This window comes from Manis pentadactyla, chromosome 4 (assembly GCF_030020395.1).
Source record: "Manis pentadactyla isolate mManPen7 chromosome 4, mManPen7.hap1, whole genome shotgun sequence".
NCBI lineage: Eukaryota > Metazoa > Chordata > Mammalia > Pholidota > Manidae > Manis > Manis pentadactyla.
The window spans coordinates 5659302-5682036 of NC_080022.1; the positions used below are offsets into that span (position 1 = coordinate 5659302).

Sequence of the window (22735 nt, forward strand, 5' to 3'; positions counted from 1 at the left end):
CCAGTAAGTGAGTTTCCTTCAGTTTTAATTCAGTTAATAAAAACCCATATTTCTTTATTGGGAGGAGAGAAAGAAAAGAAAAAAAAGGCAGCTATATCTAAATATGCCCTTACCTCCCTTACGTATTACCAATAATATGGCTATATTCCTGGCCTTCTCCTATGTGACATTTCTCTGTTCCCATGACCTTAAAGCATATCCCTTATGAATACTAAGGCTCTGTTTTTTCACTTACCACATGTACCAAGTTTTTGCCCAACATATTTTCCCAGTGGTTCTTGATTTTCTTTTCACATATTCTTCATAACATTAACCTTATAAGGCATTATGAATATTTCTAGTCTGTGTTTAAACAAGAAAGAAGTGAATTGAATTGCCTACAGCTAATTAAGTATGTCATTAAGCTTTTATTAACTGGTTTGTTTACCAGTTCTGTATACATTTATTTTGTATTACTGTATACATGGTATTGGGTGAGGCCCTGGGGGCCCTGGGGTGAGCCGAGCAGGAGAGACGTGGTGCCTGCCTTCGCCAAGCCTATGTTTTGTTGTGAGACATATTAAAGGTTATTTATGTAAGAAATTACTGCATTACAATTTCCATGGGTCACACAAACACTATGAGAATATCTGACAGCAGGACCTGAGCTAGTCTTAGGGGTCAAGGACATCTTCTTTGCTAATTGCCTCCCTCTTACTCATTCTTCTCCTTTTTGTTAAGAATGGAACCCCAGTTTTGTTTGGATCCGTACAGCATCCAGCCCAAACGTCTCCAGCCTACTTCCCGTGGAAGTAGGGAGGTCCACCTGACGTATCTCTGGCCAGTGAGATGCAGAAGTGGAGGGAGAGTGCGGGCCGAGAGTGGGTTTCCTGGTGCAGGCACCACCCCTTCATCCTCAGGCTTCCTTCCTCTTCCTCCCTGATGGGAGTGCCCGAGGACTGAGAGGTGGTAGGGGGATTGAAGTCACAGGCCTGAAGATACAAAGAGCCTGGGGCATCGAGGGTCTCCAGGACCTGCCCGGGTTTCTATCCCCTGACTTCTTGTTCAGTGCTAACAGGGAGCCCCTATTTGATTAAGCTACAGGAGATGGGTTTCTACTACTCCCAGCGGGATGCAATTCCTAATGAACACAGCTTCCTGGAGCGGGTGGCATTTGAACTTGGCTTTGAAGGATATGAATAGCAACTCATAGGGAAAGGGGGCCAATGGAAGAGCACTTGCCAGTGCTCTGCTCAGACCTGGGGCTTTTGAATATCAGGGGTTCATCATCTGAACTCAAGGGTATTGGATAAAGACTTCTAAAATACCTCTAAAGTTGGCCTTAGGGATGACCCTACCTGAGGAGAAAAGTCTAATAATAGTATTGGTAGTAGTCATATTATTATTATTATTATTATTATTAATAATAATAATAATTGCAGTGTGCCAGGCACTGTTCTAAGGGGCTTACATGTGTTACCCCATGCAGTTCTCACAACGACCTTTTGAGGAAGCTACTGTTGTTGTCCCCACTTCACGGTTGAGGAAACCGAAGCAAAGGGAGATCAAGCCACTTGCTCAGGATTGCAGAGCTAATCAATGTGAGAGCCGGGATCGGGACCTCAGCAGTGGCTTGAGAGCCTGAGCTCTTTGGTTGGTAACAGGCAGAGCTTGACCCAAGTCTTGAACTCATTCCTGTCTCCTTCCCTTTGATGACCAAGAGGACTCCTGGGCTGCATGCACGAACACGAGGTGTTGTCTGTTCTTTCTGAGGAGTGTGCTTTTGGATTCTGCTCCTCAACTGCCGATAAGCCAGTTAGGTGGTGGCTTTGCAATATCTCCAGGTAGCTCCTGTCCTTTTTATTGTTTGGGGATCCCTACTGAATGAGTTGTTCTCTTGTATTATGAGATGTAGAAATCCTCACTATACCTTTTTAGACACTGCCCCACATTCCACTGAGTTGTTCTAAGTTGTAACAAAATAATTATCCCAAGTATGTACACGCAGGGCTTATTCTCGCCTCCAGATGCCTGCTTTGTCTGTCCTCCACTGCTCCTTCTGGAAGGCCCCCGGGAAAATCAGAACCCTACCTCTTTAGGTCCAGCTCAAGATGACTTAGAGGAATCCATGGGTTATTAGTTCAAAACGTGTTCAAAAACTTTGTTATTGCTCTGTGACAAGATGACTAGAGAAATTGAGAGTAAGCCATAGAGACCTTTGGGCAAGTTAGCTTTACGCCAGCGTCTGACCAGGCGCTCCGTGAATCAGGCCTGTGGATGGGGCAAGACGCCTCCAGGTGCTGCCCATACACGTGATGAGTTAGATGTACCAGGGACTGTGCTACTGACACGGGCAGTAGGACCACTCGGGTCATGGGCGATTGGGAATTCAAACAAAGTGGTCCTTCTGCCCAGTGAGCTGGAGAGTCACTGCCCTAACCCATATCAAATCTTCCCACGGTGACTCCTGGGGGTGATACAGTCTGCATCACAGAATCTAGCACAGGACCTTGTGTTTCTCAGCTTTGTTTCTAGCTGTGTCGTCCTGGAGGTCTCAGCTCCTTGCTTGTACTGCAGGAACCATGGTGGCAGATGCTGTCCCTTAGCACGATGCTGGCCTCACAGAGTAGACACTCGATTTTTTATTTTGTTTTGTTTTTGCCTATGATTCAGATCATAAGATGAGGTAGGTTGGACAGGCAGCTGGAGAGTCAACCTGGCCTCACGCGGTGCTGTGAAAAATGGATGTGGGGGATGCTGTTTGCAAGGGAGACAGAGTGGCCACTGAAGAGAAACTGGCTGTGTTCGAACAGGGCCAGAACCTTTGGGCTGGGCAAAGGGGCCGTTGTTTTAAGCAATTGTTTAAGAAGTCAGCAGGAGAATGGACATCGCGGTCACAAGTGATGGGCTTTCTGAAGATAATCGGCAGTTAATCAGTACAAGACGGAGTCGCTTCACTTGCTCATACCCACAGAAAGCTTTTTAACACCTACAGAGAAACCTTTCTTCTTTTCTTCAACTCATAATTGTCCCCCTTCTTTTGCTCATAAAAACCTTTGCTTTCACCCTATAAGGGGGAATATTATTTGGGTATTTACCTGACTCTCTACTACCTGAATTGCAATTCTTTAATCCTAAATAAATGCTCATTTACCTCTCTTTATTGTAGCTCTTTATTTCCAATTTGACAGTGCTAAAATGGGGGGGAAATCCCTAATAACTTATTTTTTTAGAAATACAAAGTCCAGGAAGAAACTTCAGGCACACTGTTGTAATGACCATTTATGGGAGCCTGCTATGTGCCAGACATTGTGTTAGATACCATTTCATTTAACCTTTATTCCATATCTTGAAAGTAGATATAATTACCACCTAATTTTTTTTTTTTTTTGCTGAAGGAAAAGAGGTATCAGAGAGGTTGAGTACCCCGCCCAAGGTCACACAGCTACTAAAGTGGTGGTGGTCTGTCTGACTTCAAAGCCTGTGTACCTTTCTTTATTTCCATCATTACTTAGTAACAGCATTTATTGCTAAAACGGCATGTTAATGGATTTAGAAAATACTCTAAAGTGTCATTTTTCTGAAATAGCTTTCTTTGTAATTGTTGTGATGTCTTCTATTCCCATTAAAGCTTCTCCTTTATATATTTGCTCTTAACTTCAGAGGATGGTACAAGAGCTGTGCTCAGTGTAGGCCTTCTAGCAAATTATAATTCCAGTTTTACCTTTGCATCTCTTGGGAGAAGAAAGAGACAAAGCCCTCTTCTCTAGGTCTAATACAGCCATAATTCAGCCTCCTAGCCATGGCGGTCAGGACATGCAGCTTTAGCAGAGGTCTGTGTCCTGTCTTTGTGAACAGTGGGTTTGTTACATGCCTCTCTGGTGTGTCATCGGTACTGTTTCTAGTATGAGGTTTTCAGATGCTGCTTTCTGGTTCTTTGGGGATAATTGTTTTTTAGTGGTTCTAGTAGTCTTCAAAGACCTTTATTATTTTATTTTAGCATATAATTGTAAGTTCATAATTTAAGCAGTCCTCAAAAATTGTTTGAACAACTTGCTCCCCTGATTTAGAATTGAATTGCAGTTTGGATAACAGAGCAGCACATTTACCCTGGGCTAAGATACTCACCCTGTTAGTTTATCCTCTAAAGCATAAGTTTATAATTGTATTCATTTGTATATATTTTAGAAAACTGAGCTGACTACTTAAAGAATGAAATTTGAAAAAGGTAAAATGGAGATGTTTATGGTATTTGGGTTTCCGAATCAGAATGAGGTCTGTTCTTTAAAAATTATTTTTATGTTCTAAAAAGCAAGGTTACTAGGAATTATGTATATTTGACATGAGTTCTTTGGTCCTTTAATTCAAAGGAAATTTGATTATGGACAGGTGGTTGAGAAACAAATTATGTTTTTCATATTTTGTTTATTTTGAGGTGATCTAGTAATTAAAATAATTGTGATTCGGGATGCTGTTATAAAGAGGGGAAATATAGGGAAGAAAAAAAATTACTTTCCCTCTTTGGAAGTTAAGTGATCTGCTGAAAGGTAGTTTACTAAGCATGGTAGCTCTAAAAGGTATGGGTATGTATTTTAAGTTAATTTTTCTTTAGCTAATTATCTCTGTCACATCACTGTTCCTTTAAGCCCTCACATCTAATTGGTGATCAAAGCCTTAAATTCTATCTGCTAAATGAAGCTCTTAACCTGTCCCTTTCTCTCCAACCCACCTGCCCTGCAACTGCTTTAATCTCTGGCTTTTTAACTGGTCTGCTTGACCCCAGAATCCCCCATTCTCCAATCCAACTTTCACACTGCTACGAGGGTGACAGCTTTTTAGAAAACATGCACCTGATTGTGTCACTCTGCCACTTAAAATCCTTCCATCTTCATTCCTCACAGGGAAAAAAAAGGCAAGATAGAACATAGACACACAAAAAAGACAAGATGGAACACAGAGCCCTTGCTTTGCAGCCCTTGCCCACCCTGCCCTCTGCAGCTGTCGGTGTGCTAGCCTCAGGGACAAGACAAGCCTCAGGGACAAGCCTCCTGGGTCTGTCCTTTGATCAGACTGTGCTCCTGGCCTAGAAAGTTCTTCACCTGCCTGCCTCCCCTCCCTGAGGCTCAGTGAAGGTTTTGGCATCATTACTTCCTTGATAACCCTTCCTTGACAGTCTCTTCCTGTCCTCCTCTGCTTTTGTTTAACCAAATCCCAATGTGCGTTCAACATTAATCTAAGTCACATAAATTATAATCATTCCTTTTATATCTAATCTCTGTATTTTGATAGCAGCATGGCATGGTGGCTGAGACCCCAGGCTCTGAGTGCTGATGGCCTAGATTCTGATTCTAGCTTTGCCATTTTCCTACCTGGGCAAATTACTCAAGCTCTGTGCCCTTCAGTTTACTCATCTGCAAAATGGGGATAATAACAGTGCCCATTTCACAGGGCTGCAGTGAAGATTCAGTGAATCGATGTATGTAAAGCGCTTGGAACACTGGCTGTGATAAGCTAATATTTATTGAGCACTTTACTCAGTCCAGAAGGAAGCCTTTGTGTGAACTGCATAGATTTTATTTGAGAAAATATTTTTTAAACATTTATTTTTGTTCTTATTGTATTCGTATGTAAGATAAATAACTGGATACTGTTTAAACCAATTGCAATAAATTGCTACTTGTTGGTAGAGTTCTTAGGAAAATGAGAAACTTTTAAAATAAAGGAATTTTATACCCTTGGCAGAGAAGTTTAATGTAATTCTTGAATTTTAGTAATTTTAACCAGTGCCTTGGCTGATTGGTAGATTATTTACAATTTACTGAACTCATTTGCTCTGTTTCTGAAGAATCCAGTGCATAGATTAAGGGCCTCATTTTGAATTATGTTAACCTACAGAGCAAAATGACTTCTGGTGCCTGGTTCCTTGACTTCAGGGAATTGCAGTTTAGGTTTTCAGTTCTCCCGTGGATAACTCCATTTTTCATCATTATAAATGATGCTGAAATGAACCATCTTTTACCCTAAGCTTTCGTGCATCTTTAATGATTGCCTTAGAATAAATGGATCCAAGAGGAATTATCAGATCAAAGGAAATGGTTGTCTTTAGATACTAATTGCTGGCTTACTTTCCAAATCGGTTTTATTCATTTGCATTCTGATGTTGGTGTTTGAAGGTTTTCATTTCCTCTCTATTTTTGCTGTCACTGAGTATTTCTTGTTTTTTATCTTTCTTAACTTCATATGCCAAAGAAAAGACACATGAATAAGGTATATCTTGCTCTTGTAGGGGAGAAAAACCTTCACTCTTATTTGCCTTTCCTTGCTAATTTTTAATAAAATATTTATGCTTCACATTGCACTGTTTTTCTGATCACAGGATTTTTAACAACCAAAACTTTTCCTATATAAGTTTTTTTTTTAATCTGTATAAATTAAACACAAAAAGAGAAAAAGCCTAGTGCTGTTGCTATTTCTGGTGTTCAGTATGAATAAGAATCACGACTTTAAACTTCAGGATATAAAGATTGACTTTAAAAAAGGCAACCAGAATATGAACAATTGGAATCAAAGAAACTCAGTCTACAACTTAATATTTTCATTTACTGGGTGAGAGTGTGTAGAAGTTGAATTAGTGATAGAGAGACTTTAGATCATTTAAGAGACATCTGATATATCTTGTTTGTGGACCAACTCAAAATTTCATGGGGATATAGTTTGAAAAATTATCAGGACAGTTTCATTCTCTTTTTATCCAAAAAAGTACATGAATTAGGAAAATTAATATATATATTTGGTGGTACAATTTATTACCTCTTAAAATTCTCTGATTAGGCACTCTTTGGAATGACTAAGTAGGTATAAAGGAATGTTATATATACTTACATCTAGAAAGTAGTTAGACATGGATATATGTGTGTGTGTGTGTGTGTGTGTGTGTGTGTGTGTGTTTAATTCGAATAAACCTTCACAGTATTTGAAGGTAGAATTCTGGGGCCCTAGGAGGGAAGGAAGGGGTTACATGTGGCAGGACGGAGCTGGGACAGGCCTCTGGGCTGACTTCTCATTAGGAAATCTGGTATTTCAGGTTGGACTGGGCTTTGGGAATGGCTCTCCTTTGTTCGAGAGAAAAAGTGCTTTAGATCTGGCTGTACACTCAGAGATGATTTGTAGAAAATGAATTCTAGAATTTTCTAGCATCAGAAAAGTGAGACAGCCCTGCATTACCTTGGACGGACTTTAACCCTTGAGTCCAAGACAGTACCCCTGATTTCCCAGGGTTGTGCCTAATTACGGCCGAGATAACTGATCCTGGACGCCTTCTGGGAGTGAATTGCGGAACCTGGGGGTGGTCTCTCCACGTCTTCCTTTACTCAGAGCCGTTTGTCCCCTTTATGTTGATTGTGAGATTAACTCCTCAGTAGAAGTGACATTGAAGCTGCCATTTTTATTTCAGATGATTTTCTTCTCCTACTTTGTGTATTCTGGGGTCCTTGTATTTTTATTCCCTGAAGACCATCACCTGTGGTGTGGATTCCTTCTCGCACCGTTTTTTTTTTTTTTTGGTTGCTTCATTTAACCTGTGACTAATTGGTTAAATAAAAACACCATGTACTCCTAAACTTTAGGAGTACATTTTGTTCCAGTTCTGATAAAAAGGAGTCAGTGTTACTGCTCATTCCTGTCATTTTTTATCCCTCCCTTTCCTTCAAAATTATCTTCCAAAGTTATGTTGTAAAGTTCTTAGTTTATGGTGAGCCCAGTGTAGTTTTATTTTGAATTAAAATGTTGTTTCCCTTAGGAATTTGCCTACTAAGTACTGACTTACCTTTCACTCATTTGTGTATTTTTCTGTAAAAATTCTCTCCAGCTCATGGACACCTTAAATCTGCCGGTCTACTGGGGGAAGAAAATAGATTAGAGAAGGGGTGGGTTCTGGAGAAGAAAGAGTAGGGAGGCCGGTGAACCCAGAATGTAAACAAAACAAGAAATTCATGATTTAATGGCAAGAGCAAAGACTGGCAGTCGAAAGACTTGGGTTCAAGGTTGGCTCTCTGTTTATTAGTTGTGCAAAACTGCCCAGTTTCATTTAACCTCTTGAGTCCTTGTTTTCCTCCTTTATAAATCAGGAAATGGCCTGCTTCCCTAGGATGGTTGTGAGAATCCAGTGAGACTCTAGGCAGTCACTTCGTAAACTCTAAGGCTCTTTCTAAAAGTCATGTCATTATTATTTTGGAAAGAAAATAGAAGAGACAGGCAAGAAAGAGTGTCCGTGTTGGGAATTCATTCTGCAGTGAGGTTTTAGCAGTCATTGGGCAGAGTCTTCTTTGGGTAATTTAGATGACTATTCCTCAAGGAAGTTTTCCCTGACCCCACCCCTACCCCAAGTCCAGGTCTGTGCCCCTGACATTCATTCTCTTTTCTGCCCCTTAGAATTTTGGAAGCAGTGTTATCACTGCTTACAAGACTGTAAGGCTTTTGAGGTCAGGACCTGGTCTTATGCATCTTTGTGTCCAGAGAGCCTGGCCTTCTACAGAGAGTGGACACTTAAACCAGTGAAAGTATTTTTCAAAACTCAAATCCTAAATGAGGCTTAAATCAGACAGGGCATGCATCCAAGGATTCTGCTGGACATTTAATGTTGTATGGAAAAATCAGTGGATTGAAACTCGGTTTGGTGTCCAAAAGACTAGGCTGAAGTCCTAGCGTGATCATGTCTTAGCTGTGTTACATTAGGGAAGTGATTAACCTCTCTGACCTTCAAATTCCTCATTTGTAATCTAGAATAAAAACACCTTCATGGGGTTTATCTTCTTCCACAACAGCAAGAAGACATTTTTGTTCTTTGTTAATGGCACCTTTAATTTGGCAAACACTCTAAAATATTTTGCTTTGCTCATTCCTGCAAAATTAGTAACATTGAAATACTTTGCAATATGAAATAATTCATAAAATTGTAATAACAAAGTCATGTTTATCTTAGCTCATCTATAATTCTGTCCTCTCTTTTTCTTCAGGTTATTAGATTATTTGATTCATGAAGGTTTAAGGAAACTTGAGTACCTGAATACGGATGATGATTTTATATAAACCTTTATATAAACCTTATAAAAACATTCCTAGTAAACATTACCTACCACCACTAGCCCAGTGCAACCCACTGTCAGCTCTAGGCTCCTAACTTACCTCCCCACATCCACTCTTGCCTGTCTCCAATTCACTGTTCACGATATAGAGCCCATGTTTAAAAAAAAAAATTCAAATTTGATCTTATCACTACCCAGCTGAAGGTCCTTCAGGGACTTCTCACTGCCTGGAACACAGTCCAGGGTGCTTCCTGCCTGCCTGGGGCTATTCCTCCCATCATCTGCCTGCTTCTCCCTCCCTGCCTCCTTCCCTCTCTCAGTCCCAGACCTTGTGCTGCTCTCTCCTCTGCCTGGAACTTTCTCTTCTCTCTCTGCCTGCCACCTGTACTGTCATTCGGGTCTCAGTTTTAGTGTCACCTTCTCATGGTGATGCCGGGGTTCTTGTTTGCGGAGCCGAAGAATGAGCTTCACAAACACTCAAGGTAGGAGAGCGAGGTACAGGCTTTTATATAGAGATAAAGTGAAAGGACAGAGCTCCCAGCTCACACCAGGAGGGGACAAGAGAGTCCGTAGTGGTGCGTGGTCTAGGGGGTTTTATAGGCAGTTGAGGATTTTTCGAGAACATGAAAAAACTTAGGGGTAGGGACTTGTTAAGTGGTCCTTGAATATTAAAAATTAACTTAACTGTAAGGAATTTCCTGCCTTGATTTCTCTCTGGGACACCGGCGCCTTTGTCTGGGAGCATATCAGAAGGCTGCTTGCCCAGCCCCCAAGGTGGGCTGAGGTATTGTCTACTTGCTAAAGAATCTTGCCTGTTGAACTTCCTGGGTGTTAAAATGCAATCTTACCTTTAAGATGAAATTCTTGCCTTTTACCATGCAGTCTACAGCTGGGTCTGCATGCTAAGCTAGTTGCTCAGTTTGCAAAATCACCTCGTCAGATCTGAAGGAGGAAAGACAGCACATAGACCTGGGCCTTTTAGCATGCTAAAGTGAATCTTACACATGGCTACAAATGATTAGCATAATAAAACATGTGCTGCTCTTCTTTATCTGGGGAACATTAACTGATCTCACTGAAGAATGATTCTAGAGCTCAGTGTTTAACATAGTGTTTTAGTAGGGGGGTTTCCTTGCATGTAGTTACATTGCTCTGACTGCACATATCCCGCCCTGCCCCCTCCGGAGGCCCTCACTCTATTCTGACTACATCCACGGTCCCTGTCTCAATGGCAGGCCTTTCCTGACCCGCTAGGCCAGACCAAGTGTCCTTGCAGTGTGCTTCCTGAACGTCTCTGCTCCTGACACTTCCAGTATCCTCACGTCTCCTTCTCTAGACCTGAATGTAAGCTCTGTGAGGGCAGGAGTGCGTCTCTGACGTTCACTCTACGCCCCTGGCACCTGCCCCGTGTAGGAGGTGCCTGCTACATGTTTATTACTTAGGAACAGTATTGCCAAAGATGTAATACTTGATCTCCTATTACCAACCCGTACTCTGTGCCCCGCACTGTTCAGGGGGCTGGGGACATAGCAGTGAACAACAGCACAGCCACAGATTGTTGCCCCCCTGGGGTTTCCATCATATTAGGGGGAGACCGATGGAAAATCAAATAAAATGTGTAGAACTTTAGATGATGGCAAGTGCTGGTGAATAAGAAAGCAGGAGAGGAGGTTAGGGTTAGGGTGAGGTGGTGGTGGGGTGTTTCCATTTTTAATAGGTTAGTAGGGAGGCTTCGCGGAGCTGACATCTGAGCAAAGCACACAGGAAGTGAGGGAGTGGGCTAGAGGGATATCTGGGGGAGAACCTTCCAGGCTGAGGGAACAGCAGTGCAGAGCAGGTGTGTTCAGGGAACGGGAGGAAGGCCCTAGGCTGGGGCAGAGTGAGCTGGGGAGGGAGGAGGAGGGGAAGGGCTTTGAAGGGGAAGGAGGTCTGAGAGGAGGGGGTAACTCTGACCTGCGTGTGGAGGACTGACTCAGGGCAGGCTGCACAGAGCCGGGAGCCTGGTTAAGAATCTTCCACAACCCAGGTGTGCGACGGTGGGCCTGCCCCTGTGTGCGCAGGGAGGTGGGGGCAGCCGCTGGTCCAGACCTAGTTCAAAGGAAGGGCCAGGAGGCTTTGCTGATGGACTGGATGTGGCACGTGAGGGAAAGCGGGGAGTCAAGGATGATTCCCGGGGCCTGGGGCTGGGCCACCAGAAGGATGGAGCCGCCAATGAGGAGGCGGGAAGCTGGCTGGCAGGGCGAGTTTTGGAGGACAAATGAGGAGCTTAGCCCCACACACTTGAGATGCCTATTAGTTACCCAGTGTGATTTTGAGTTCTAAGCTAATAAATCTAAGAAAGTAGTTTTCTTTATATATGTAGTAAAGAAACACCATACATTGCCCCCAAAAGGATGGAAATTAAAATTGTCCTTTTGCATAGAATTCTACACCTGGCCATTCCTGGCTGGAGTGTGCACGGCGGGATCCTGTTTTAGAACAAATGCAAACACTGTCCACCTCTGATGCTTTCTTCACAATATAAGACATTTATTTTTATACTGAGCTGTTTGGAAAAGAAAAAAAAGTAAATTTACACTACTTCTAGCCCTGCCTAAGTATGATTATATTAAATACAGTTTATCTAATTGCTGAGGTCTTGGGTCACTGTTCAGAACAGCGGCCGCTGCTCATCCATCCCTGAAAGCGCTGAGCTCCTAACTGCACCCTCGCAGCTTTGCTGTCTTTCTGTCCCCGCACAGCCACAGGCGGCACTTCCTCCTTCTAGGGAGCAGCTCTCCTTGCCCTCCCAGGGGCTCACGACTTACTTCCCTAGTGCCTTCTTCTCCACGCAGGGGATGGGCGCTACACCGGCTTGTTTGCTTCTGTTTTGGCTGTTGAGATATATTTTTGCTCTCCTTTTTCTTCTCAGCAGAGTTCAGTTATCTGAGGTGGCCACGTAAGGGATCCTTGGGGAAGTGGATGTTGGATATTACTACTTCTGCCTTCTCCCTCCTGCACCTTTGAACTACTCTCTGCTTTACAAAACTTCCTGGTGTTCATTTTAGCAAACTTATTAGACCAAGAAAGCGGAAGGGCTAGGATGATGCTGAAAAGCTGCTGTGAGTCCCATCTGATAAAGGTAGTCGGGAGTATGTTTGTTACTTAGTCCAGGCACAAGGAGTTGGTACTCCTCAACTAGCTGATACATTTTGCTTGCTCTCCACAGGAGTTCCCACAGGAGTAGCACTGTTTTCACAGGAATGTCCTAATACACATTGTTGATAAGTAACATCTAACAGGAAGAACCAGCTTAGGGAAGTGTTACTGAAACTAAAAGACTGTGTATGCCACAAAATTTAATGTTAAAAAAGTAAGGTATGTTGGTACATATTTGTATCCAGAAAAATGGGTTTATCACTGAGCTAACTTGAAAACACATTGTGTGGTCAAAAAATTACTTTGAATTCTAAGCATTGAATTATAAACTCTGGTAGCTGAAAGGCATGCATTCTTCAGACAGCTGGTTTGCTCCCGTTGTTGAGGGTTTCTTCTGGAATCCAAGTAATTTTACAAGAGAACTGACGGTTTCCTAATGAAGCTGTTCACATGCCTCTTGAAATCAAGACAGGAGGTGAGTGTTAATGTGCATTCTCTTAGGCTGTGGAATTCTCTCTCAGTCCAGTAATGTTTGATGAGATCCGACTTTTCACTTCCATCATCCAGTCGACAAGGCTGTATGAAGTTATGAAATCGCCTTGGTAGGATGAGGTGAAATCATGCCACCATGCAAGCTAACAGTCTACATACACAAGCTCAAAACTGCTGAATATGCAGTGTACAAAAGAATAAAGGAAATACACTAAAATGAAATTTCCTTAGCTGCTTGTCCAACGATAGATTTTTGTCACGCTTTGTGTTACAGAACAGTCGAAGCTTAGTATCCTTGGAAGCAGCGTGTGTAAAGTGGTGAGTGAGGCTGGAGGAATGGCAAAGACGTGTGTGTGAGGGTCAGAAGAGCACATCCTTCCTAGACCTCCCCTGTCTCGAGGATGGAAAATGACTTGGCAGTCACACTTTTTGTGCAGTCAGGAGGGAATTCATTTCCCAGCTGTTCTGGTGAATTTTCCTTATTAGTCTTTGCTCCCACGGTCTAAAGCAAATACCGGATCTTAGTGCCTACAGTCCTGGTCAAGAACTGCAGCTTTCCTCATGCGTGACTCAGGCGAGAGCCAGCCACCTACTGTCACAGCTGGCTGCACCCCACGGCCCGGCCACAGCACAGCAGCTTTCTATCTTGCCGTTGACCACTGCTGTCACCTTCCTGGCATAATTAAGCTCAGGGTTTAGACTAGATGCTTCTACTCATTTTTCCTACATTGTATTTCTCAATTGCTACTATAGGATCTTAGAAGACATACTTAATCTTAACTTCAAATTAGGATGTTAGACGCCAACACAACCGACAGTGTCATCATTTAAAGCCCCAGTGCGTATACTATAGTGCATAAATGATTATTTCCTTGAAGAATAAAGGGTATGGTTAATTTGAGGCCTGGTTGTTCTTCACTTCCATCTCATGGTATGGATAAGAACCTGCTAGGATGACCTCTTGCTGCTTTGCTTCTGCTCTGCGCCGTACCTCTCCTCTGCTCAAAGGCCAGTTCTTGAGGTTTCACTGGAAACAGGTAAGATACAGCTCTGGCCCTCAGAGAGCCCCCAGACCAGCTGTGGATACGGACTGTCACGTAAGAATTGTGGAACCACAAAGGAGTACAAATAGAATGCAATTTCAGGGAAAGCAGAAATTATTTTTGCCAAAGCATGAACCCTAATGCCTCTGTCTTCCAGCCTAGCATTTTACTAAGTTTTAGTATGGTTTAAAAAAAATCATTCTACTTGATTAGAAATACCTTACGCGGGAGGCCATGTTATTTTCATCTTTCTTCCTCCTCCCACTCATGTACGTCAGGCCCCCCACGGGACACAGCACTTCCCGGGTTGCACCGGGTGCCTGGTAAGCGTCTGCTGACGTCACTGAGTGGGGGAGGGCTCCCCTGTAAACCAAGGGGGGCGGGTGGATGGTGACATGCTGCCCATATGTGAGGCATTCGTTCTGGGTGTTGAGAAGGATTTGAAAAGTCAAAACTGAGTGGAGACACATGCCAGGTTGGTGGAATGGCTATAGCAGAGCTGTTAGTATGACGAAATAATGGGGTCAGGGAGGAGGCCAGCCAAGATGCTTCGGAGAAGAATTGGCGTATTAGGGTGGCCAGTTATCATAGGAGGGCCTCACAAAGCTGTCATGGTTGCGATGTATGTCAAATTAATAGCATTTCATTTTCTATTTTGTGTTGAGGACACCACCTCCTTTTTGTTTGTCACTTTTAGCACATTTATGACATTCTCAGTGGTGTTGAGGGGTGGGCAGGGTCTGTTAATATGACTTCATTCTTTTTTTTAATGTATATGCTTTATTTCTTCATTAGTTTGTTCTGGAATTGGTTTGTTTTCAGGAAAGGTTGAGTGCATTTTGGAAAACTGTTTGAAAATTGGATTGAGAAAAAGTTTTTTCTCTTTTTTTTCTGGGAAGGATCCTTGATGGGTGACTTTGTAGAGATACCATGGATGAGTAAAAATAATTCTTTTTAAATCAGAAAGATATCTAGCTTGGGGCAACTGCTTGAGATAAGGAAAGCAAAGGAAAATAGCAGCTTTGGGGAAATCAATTAGTTTCCTTGTTGACTGTACTTGTAAGACATCTGGGAGAAGAGGAGGAGATAGAAATAGCCATTTGAAATCAGGGCTTGAGTTAAAGAGAAGTCAGGATTGGAACGAGATTTAGCAGACAAAGGTGGTAGTTAGAAGTGGGAGATGGTGCCCAGGGAGAGCAGGTGGAATAGGGTCTTAAGTGAGATCAGATGACTGGAGGTCAGGGCTTTATAACCACCAGGAATGACGAGCAGTATTTTCTGAGAGTTTCTACTTGGCATGCGAGGATGGAGTGTGTCCATAGCTTGGGTCAGATTCTTCGAGTAGCCAAAGGTTAAGAAATCCGTGATGCTGAGTGGGAAGATAAGAGCAAGAAGGTCAGAACTCTGGGGGAAATCAGCATTTAAGGAGATAGCAGAAAGGAGCTGTGGAAAGAGGCCAAAGAGATTAGGAGGGCAGAAATCTGTCTCGGAGGTCAGGAGAACGTGGAGAGCAATGGAGAGCATGACCAACGGGGCTAAATGGTTCCTTGAAGTCAGGTAGGATTACAGGAACACATTGGAGTGACCTTTAGGAAGTCATTGGTGACTTTTAGGAGGGCAGCTTCAGGAGAGCAGAGTGAATGGAAGGCACATTATGATAAGTCAAGAAGGGGAATCAGGGAGCAGGGAAGTCAGTGCTGCCTTCTCGTTCTGAAAGATTGACATTTGACAGGAGTGAATATTTATTGAGCCTCTGAGAAGGGCTGGGACTTGTGCCATTCATCAGACACGTCAGTGTGGCAGGTGACATACGCTTGCTCTCCTGGATCTTAGAGACCTGGTGCTCATGGGAGAGAGGGGAACAAATCAAATAATGACGCATAGTAAGAGTATCATCACAGATGGGGAAGAAACAGCGTGCCCAGGGCTTTGACCTGATCTAGCTGGTCTGAGCCCGAAGAAGGACCCCTGTGGATGTGACCTTGGAATGCAGATCTGAAGGACGAACAGGAGTGAAGCTGTTGGGGGTGGGAGCAGAAGCGGAACATTCCAGGCAAGGGGGAAACCCGTGCAATGTCTGGGGAGTCACAGGACTGAGTCCCTGCTGGTCTTTTAAATGATAACAAGGATTTGAGTGTCTAAGAACAATTAGGAAACTGCTGACGTGTGGCCGGTAGAACACAATCGGTTCTGTATTTTGAAATAAAGTAGGAGAACTAAAGAGAGCTCAGCCCCAGGGCCCTGGCAATGAGATGAGGAGAAGCACATGGATTCAAGAATTGTCCAGGGGCTGAAATTAGCACTAGAAGATATAAAAGAGAGAACATGGTGATCTAGGGAGGTCCTGCAAAAGGTAGGCTTTCCTGAAGGTGCTGAGTGATGGAGCTTATTTGTAGGTAAGGGGAGAGAACAGTCAAAAGAGAGCTTGGAGAAATGACAAACAGGAGGGAATAGATGGGTGCTGGGAGCAGAAATACTGGCTCTCTAGTGTGAGAAGAAAGGGCCAGAGAATATTTAGGGGAAAGGAGGTGAGCTCAGGCTTCAAACCCTGATCCACAAATTGGGGCTTGGATGTGTTTTGGGGTGACACTGTGGGCCCCCGATATAGGGTAGCATCAGGTTCTGGAGGAGAAGAGCAGAAGCTCTGAGGTGGTTCACAGAGGGACATAGGCACAGATGTTGCCTCGCCGTACCTTGCGAAGTCTGTATTTCAATTTTCTAATTGGAGTTAGAGTCAGGGAGTATTAAATGTCCAAATGTCAAAGTAGGTATCTTCAGCTCTATTAAGAAATCTTCTTTCTCCTCAATTCCTGAGGTGGTTTGTTCCACAGCTGCGATCAGAGTTGGGTGGTCATGGGAGAGTGGGGAAGAGAACGGTCTGCTGGAGACGTGTTTCTTAGGAGAAAGGGGTCATTGTCTTACAGACTAGGTATTACACAAGTCCGAATCCCTAGTAGCACGTTAATTTGCATTCATGCTATCAGCTGTAGGAACAACAGTGAAATCAGTGTCTAAAAATAGACACCCTTTTTTTTTAAGTTTGATAAGAAACCATGCGTCAGATTTGTCAAACCAAATGTGCCTATTTAATGTCCTCATTTGGAAAAAGAATTAGAGTTAACTGACCTTTAAACAAATTATCTGAAGGGATTGATGTTCATCTTCCCTCTTTTTTAAATACAGTTGTGGACTATCCGTCAGAATGGAGTATGCTTGGAAACTTGGACTGTTTCTAACACACCAGATTCTTAGTGCGGAATCTCCCATTTTATATATTTTTGATGGCTTCTATTTCTCTCCAGGATGCACAACATGACTCTTCTCTATAAGATGCGTATTCTTTGGAAAGCAGAGAGAAATGGGTCATGAGTGTGCCACGGTGAATCAGAACTCAGTAGTGCCCCACTGGCTGACGCAGTGGCCTTGCTTGGCAATTTTTAAAGAAACTTTTATGTTTTAATTTTGAAAATTATTCATGTGTTACAAATTAACCTTACACTTTGGTTTATTTATTTAAAAATCTTTTTTATATTGAGTTACCTACAGTAAAATGCACAAGTAGCAATTTGGAAATAAATGCAGCTGAGATAATTTTTGATTCAACCCTTGGCAAACCTTCAGTTGTGTACAAAAAAAAAAAAAGGAAGCTGAGCGGGAGGCTCAAAGGCTCCCCTCGGTGCTCACCCCCATCTCCTAGAACTTCCAGCAAACACTAGGTCAGCGCGTGTCCTGCTGAGGTTTGGTCCATCAGCACTCTGGGAAGAAATTAAGTGATTTATTACAACTAATTGCTGAGCATAGTGTTATGCGTTAAAGTGTTTAATGAATATTAGCTATTATTTTTAAAAACATTATTATTTAGAATTATTAACTTCCTAGGATTCAGTTTCTACCTGTCATGATTATGGACCAAGTCTCCTTCTCACCACATATGGTCTTTCAGTCCTAGACTGAGATATCCAAGTTTTATATGATGCATGTTCAAAGAAGGCCATTCATCAACAGGAAAGGGATTTTTGGTTCTGTTCCAGCTTTGAAACTTACTTCTGTATTAGAAAGTTTTCAGGGACTCACGATTCACTTGTAGAACCAGATAAGTTTAGCAGCCGATGAAGTCTCTGCCTTCTGGGTCTGATTCCTTTCCTAGTTCCCAGGAGGACTAGGTTTTGGAATTTTCCCTAAACGTCTGTCCTCCTAGGGCTGAATTGGACCTTCGGCGTTTCCTGTTCTATACTGGGAACCAGAAGCTTTCTGAATTATCTCATAGGACATTTCCTGATCTGTGAATCTTTAGAGCATGAAGATCATGTTTTTCCCTTCATCATCTCCTGATTCTCAGTCTCCAAGGAACATGTGTGTATTTCATTACAACTCCACCATTTCCCGCGTTCAATGATAAATATGTGGGTTACAGTATGTACATTCATACAGAACACCAAAGGTTACCAGTACAGATTTATTGCTTGTTACATCATTTTACTGTGGCGCTGATTCACTAAATCAGTTTATTTAGCAATTAAATAATATTAAATAAGGCGACGGTACCAACTTACCCCAGCCCTGGCTGAGCTGACTCCACCACCTCCTCCCTCCTGTAATCAGTAGCTTGATAAGGTTGACCTGTGCTCGTGGGACAGGCCCGGACTGGGAGATGCAGCATGAGCTTAATAGGGCCATTGTCTCTACAAAGAGACACAAGAGACATCTCGAGCAAGAGGCTTTCATGAACCTAAAAATAGAGGCAATCCTCTCCTTACTAATTTCATTTTTACTTCTAAGGTTTTATGTGTTCTTCTCTTGCTGTTGTTTTACTTGCTCCTTTGTTATTTAGATGGTTTTCTGATTCCTAACCCCAGAGCGAGGCTCTTCCCTGCGTCATCTTGATCAGCAGAAGTCATTTTATTCCACTTGACTTGTGTCAATTTACTGATGGCAAAGCTCTTTATGTTCCACTATAAATAAGTAAGTTACCACCAGAGTCAAAGTTAAATTTCTTTCATTAAAAATTGGACATTTCCAACATTTTCTTTTTAAACGTTTAAAATATACAGAAAAGATCAAAGAACTGTACAGTGAACACCCACGTGTACCCATTTTCAAGAACCTACAGTTAGCATTTTAATGTATTCATTTATCATATAACCATCTATCCTTCAGTCCATCTTACTGTTTTTTAACTTTCTATTTTGAAATAATTTTACACTTACAGAAAAGTTGTGAAAATAATACAGAGCTCCCAAGTACCCTTCCCCAGCTCCTCCTAATGTTAGCATCTTACAAAGCCAGTCTTACAAAGCCCCCCTTAGTCTCCTTCAGTCTGAGAGTTCCTCAGTCTTTGTTTCTCCTAACCTTGACCTTTTGAAGTGTACCGACCATTTATTCTGTTGAATGCCTCTCAATCTGGGTTTGTCTAAAGTTTTCTCATGATTAGATTGAGACTTTGCACTTTTTACCAGAACAGCACAGACATGAGATTATGCTCTTCTCAGGTCACCGTCCTGGGGAGGTGATGGGGGAGGTACCACGTCACCTATATGATTACTATGGCTTTTATCATTTGGTTAAGGGGATGCCCACCAGATTTCTCCACTGTAAATATACTATTTTTCACTTTGTAAATGATGACTTTGGAGGACATACTTTGAGACTACCTGAATATTCTACTTCTCCTTAAACTTTTGTCTGTCAAGTTCAGCGTTGAGGGATTGACCTGCAGTGATGGTTTCTGTGGTTCTCTACCCGCACTTCCCAATGTACTTTGTTCTTTCTGCCGTTATCAACTGGAATTCTACCTTAAGGAAGGGGCGTCCCTGCTTCCCCACTTATTTATTTATGTATTTGATTATTTATTTATGTCAGGGATAAATTTAGTCTCTGGGCTACCATCCAGTATTATCATTATTTATTTTGTCGCTCCCAAGCCCTTTTCACATGGCCCGGCATTTGCTGAGTGCTTTCTTACTTCTGCACCACAAGACATGGGCTCATATCATATTTTCCCCTTTTTTTTCTGAGGAGCTCTGGGTGCTTTTTATTGGAGAATGATGTTTAGAAACCAAGATCTTGGTGCTATTTGTGCTTATTGCTATGGGAGTATCATTGCTTTTAGGTCCTCTCAGCAGATGGAGCTAGGAAATATATATGTGTGTTTACTAACATCTACCCACCGAAACACACATCTGCATTTATCCACCAGTGTGTGTGAGAGTATATATATGCATATATATTTATGTGTACGTGTTTCTCTCTATATATAAAATCATGAGCTCAAACTGACACCTTTGAGTCCAGTTCAACACCACAGGCTCATTCTGGACTTCCCTGTTTCTTAATGAGCAAGTTACATCTCTAGCAGTGAAAAACATGGTTCTCATTCCCCACAATACATTTACTTATTTGTCCAGTGCTTATTTATATATGCAAAGTAGTTGCAGAATAGCTAATCCACACCCCTGTGAGAAACAAATTTGCTAGAGTTCCGTATTTGCACTGAATTCCTTTTTGTCTGTAGCATTCTAGTTTATAGCCCAAACCCAACTTTGCAGAGTCACTCGGCTCAGCTGTTTTCTTCCTCGCTGTCTGTGGTTGGGCAATGCATCCGAACAGCTGAGTAGTGTGGGGTTGAGCTGCGTGGGTCCCCTTACATGTGGATTTTTTCCAATAAATACATTGGAGAAGTTTTTTGGAGATATGGGACAATTTGAAAAAATTCTCTTTTCTCTAGCTTATTTTATTGTAAGAATACAACATACTATGCATATAACATACAAAATATGTGTAAATTGACTATGTTATAGGGCTTCTAGTCAGTAGTAGGCTATTGGTAGTTAAGTTTTTGGAGAATCAGAAGTTATACACAGATTTTCTTTTTTTTTTTTTTTTTTTTTTTTTTTTAATAATTATTTTTTTTTGAAGGGTAGTTGACACACAGTATTACATTACATGAGTTTCAAGTGTACAACACAGTGGTAGAACATTTATATACATAATTCTAGGTTCCAGCTATCACCCTACCAAGCTGTTACAATATCTTGACTATATTCCTTATGCTATACATTACATCCTGGTTACTAATTTATTTTACCATTGGAAGTCTGTCCTTTTTTTTTTTTTTTTTTTTTTGTGAGGGCATCTCTCATATTTATTGATCAAATGGTTGTTAACGACAATAAAATTCTGTATAGGGGAGTCAATGCTCAATGCACAATCATTATTCCACCCCAAGCCTAATTTTTGTCAGTCTCCAATCTTCTGAGGCATAACAAACAAGTTTTTACATGGAGAACAAATTCTTACATAATGAATAAGTTACATAGTGAACAGTACAAGGGCAGTCATCACAGAAACTTTCGGTTTTGCTCATGCATTATGAACTATAAACAGTCAGTTCAAATATGAATACTCATTTGGTTTTTATACTTGATTTATATGTGGATACCACATTTCTCTCTTTATTATTATTATTTTTAATAAAATGCTGAAGTGGTAGGTAGATACAAGATAAAGGTAGAAAACATAGTTTAGTGTTGTAAGAGAGCACATGTAGATGATCAGGTGTGTGCCTGTAGACTATGTGTTAATCCAAGCTAGACCAGGGCAATAAAACATCCACGTATGCAGAAGATTTCTCTCAGAACGGGGGGGTGAGGTTCTAAGCCTCACCTCTGTTGATCCCCAATTTCTCACCTGATGGCCCCCCTGCGACTGTGCCTGTCTTAGGTTGTTCCTCCCTTGAGGAATCTTACCCGTCTCTGGCTAACCAGTCATCTTCCGGGGCCATACAGGGAAATGTGAAGTTGGTAAGTGAGAGAGAAGCCTTATTGTTTGAAAAAGTTAGCTTTTTACTTCTTTGCATATTTATGCCCTGTGGCTTCTATGCCCAGCATTTGTCTTGAGGTATCTTTACCACTTGGAAGAATTATGATACTCGGTAAATTTGATATGAGGCACGAATTCTATTTAAGGGTTGTAATTAGGAAGGAAGAAGAAAAGCTATAGAAGTAGCAGGCGGAAGAAAACATGGGAAGATTGATTATTTCTTTGATATATCTTCTTGTAGAGTAACTTCAGCATGTATAGGTTTTAAGCTACTACTTAAATTGCACACACACATTAACATAATAGGAGTATAGTTACATAACCAAGGCATATCTGTAATTACCAGCCATCTGCAGTGAAACCAAGAAAACCAGTTAGGCACCTTAGGCATTTGTGAAAACTTATCTATGATATGGTGGATATTGTCCAAATGAACTTGAACAGTCTGAGAGAAATCAGACAAATTAAAACAACCCATTCCTGGGGACTGTTCACATGCCATATGTTCTTTTAACAATAAATAGTTTGTAGTTGTAAGACTTTGGAGCGCTACAATTTGCACTTCTCCAAATTCTTGGTTGAGTTCCAACAGTATAGATCCAGTCCAATTTTGTTGTTTTACTGTATGCACAGGCCAGCTTAGATATCTCCTTCCTCATTCCCATGGCAAGTCCAGGAACTGGTGGGATGAGTGCATCTACAGCTGTAGCAGTGCGTGGATCTTTGTTGGGGTTTTTTGATGATCATCTTCTGGCATGAGTCTTCCAGAGAGTGCAGATGTTGGAAGTTCTTTTTCATATCGTATCTTAGTTCATTTTCGGGGTAGCCGAATTAGGCTTTGATCCTCTGTGTAAACACAAACAGACCCTTTGCCTACACTTTTATATGCCCTTTATACCCTTGTGTAGAACTCGTTGGAGGTTACCACACAGGAACTGCCCTTTTTTTTTTTTTTTTTTTTTTGCTATCACTAATCTACACTTACATGACGAATATTATGTTTACTAGGCTCTCCCCTATACCAGGTCTCCCCTATAAACCCCTTTACAGTCACTGTCCATCAGCATAGCAAAATGTTGTAGAATCACTACTTGCCTTCTCTGTGTTGTACAGCCCTCCCTTTTCTCCTACCCCCCCATGCATGTTAATCTTAATACCCCCCTACTTCTCCCCCCCTTATCC

The 22735-nt window shown here is 41.9% G+C and overlaps 1 long non-coding RNA gene across 1 annotated transcript in view; it reads left to right on the forward strand.

Moving 5' to 3' along the window:
- Positions 1–22735, forward strand: part of LOC130683292 (uncharacterized) — a 145296-nt gene that overhangs the window by 17369 nt on the left and 105192 nt on the right. The window lies entirely within an intron of this gene.